Genomic DNA, 2,464 nt, shown 5'->3' on the forward strand with positions numbered 1-2,464 from the left:
TCTTCACTCTATCACCTATTATTTACTATTACACTCAAGGTGCTCCACAAACCAATAGATTATGCAGACTTATTGTTTGTGTACACTTGATGTGTCTGAATCATTTGTGTTGCACGCACTTCGCACATCGCGATTCATCCATGAAAGAGGTGGCAACCATGGCTCTATTCATGCTATTGTCGTTATATCGAGTTCATTTCTGAATTCTTTGGTTGCTACTATTTCGCCGCAACGCGCAGGGTTTTATCTAGTTATAAAAAAACAAAGGATCCTTACATAGTTACATGCTACTACAACTCTTTGGAGATAACACACATAAATGTATTATGCTGCCATAGAGATTAGGTTGTTGAGAAGTAAAATTTCCAGAAAAAGGATAGTCTCCGAGTGAAGTACAGAAAAATGAATTACCTTCTTGAGTTTGATATTGTACAAAATCTCCGTCCTCGCATTTAACCTGAAATAAGTAAGAAAAATAGCTTAGGTAGAATATTAGATCGTCACTGCAAAACTTGCGTATGCAGTATCTAACAATTTGTCCATATAGATTATTCCCAGTGAATTTACAGGCGAACATACTTGCATAACCTGAGCTACTGAACTTCACGACTTTCAAGATATACATTCCGCTGTTCTGACTCGCAAAATTTGTTTGTCAATGCGAAAACACAGAAGTTGAGCATGTAACTGCAAAGAAGATTCAGGTCGATTCCATTTCTTCCGTTTCACCATCTCCTGCAAGTCCACTGGATAGCACATCTTGATGTGCTCACCAGACTACACATTTTCCGCCAGGATCAAGTTCACAGTCTCTGTCGGGTGGAATTCATCCCACCACACATGGCTTGACGCATCGCTTCACGCCATGTGTTGAAGAACGCATATGAATAGGCCTCCATGCTTGCCTAGCCCACAACAAGCATCAGTGGTGGTCGGAAAATCTGCATGTTGCAATTCCATCAAAACTGAAGCCTTTTGCAAGGATATCACACAATTTAAATGCAGAACTAATGATGTATTTGCTCACCATAGCGGTCACGGTTCTCTAGAATGTCCACTAACCCCTCGAATGTATCACAGCAACTGATCATGGAATCTGGGTACTGGCGAATGAACTCACTGGACATGTATCTCAGGCCATAGTTGAACTCGATCACAACGTTGTTGATGTAGTCGATGCATTCCCCATTTTGACAGCCGTAATCCGAAAGGAAGTGAGGTGCACAACCAACAGGAGGAAGGCCCATCAGCACGATCTTGCAAACATTGATATTCTGTATAAACAATAATCATCAGAAGTGGGAGAAGATCACAAGTAAACAGCTACTTTACATCAGCATATGCATGACATTATGTAATGAGATCAATGGAAATTTCTGCATTCGAGTGGAAGCATACAACAAACTACAGGTATGTGCAAATTCAATCACCATGCATCACATGCTCTTCTTAAGGCAACACCACGAACATTATCGTAAGATTGATACTGGGACAGGTGAGAGGAGAACATACCAGCTCAGAACCACTGCTGGAGAGAATACCGGCTGCCGCAAAAGCGTAGTTGATGCCTTGGATCATTCCATCAATGCTGCTGAGGCCAACACCGCAGACGCCCATTCGCATGCTCTGCTCGAGGTACGGAGGCACGAAGGGAAGCCCCAGCATCTCCGCTGTAGTAAATCCTAGCTCCGCATGCTCCAACCCTGTCCATGGCAAGCACAACATAGCCACTGCCAGCAACCAGACCTACATGTATTCAGAACCGACAATATGAGTGCCAGTTTTAATCTAGTCCTTTGTTATCGAATTGCCCAAAACGCAGCAGTACCTAGAGTACTAATTTCTGAAAGAAATCCATTGATATACCATCTACAGAAAATGTTCAAGTTACCTTCAAGTGTACCTCATCAAATTTTGGAGATCTCAAAACCGTCAAGATCCGCAAGCCTCTCTTCTCGGTAGATTGGAGAGCAGTTCTCCAGCAGCGCCGCCATTACTCCCATGAGTCCGCACCCAGCGTGGCTCCACGGTGCCCCTTCCCAGGACCACGACGCTGTCCTAGACCTCGGCGCCGGTCACCCCAGACCCTGCCATGAAGGACGATGGGGATGCGGCAGACGCATGTGTCAATGGATAGGATTTTCGTGAGGCGATGAGGGGGCGGTTGATTCATGGAGTTCCAGAACCGTATCCCCGCCGCCGCCCCCCCATGCCCGCTGAGGCAAAGGATTGGCGCTGGCAGCTGGGGCCTGGTGGCGCAGAGCAGTTCTGTGCTCGGGGGCATGGCGGCTAGGGTTGGACGGTCGCGATGGGCCTGGCCCAGCTTGGCGCATGCGGGCTGGAACTATCCATGTAGGGACGACGAAAGATTTAGGCATAGTGGGAGGTGGGCAGAATAGGGAACACATTCGTCCTTTTTAAGTAGTGTAGATGTAGATTCTTGCTGGTCCTTGATGCGTGTAAT

The 2,464-nt window shown here is 46.1% G+C and overlaps 1 pseudogene; it reads right to left on the reverse strand.

Moving 5' to 3' along the window:
- Positions 1–411: 411 nt before the first annotated feature.
- LOC124681222 lies at positions 412–2,284 on the reverse strand (annotated as a pseudogene).
- Positions 2,285–2,464: the final 180 nt, after the last annotated feature.

This window comes from Lolium rigidum, unplaced genomic scaffold, assembly GCF_022539505.1.
Source record: "Lolium rigidum isolate FL_2022 unplaced genomic scaffold, APGP_CSIRO_Lrig_0.1 contig_36179_1, whole genome shotgun sequence".
NCBI lineage: Eukaryota > Viridiplantae > Streptophyta > Magnoliopsida > Poales > Poaceae > Lolium > Lolium rigidum.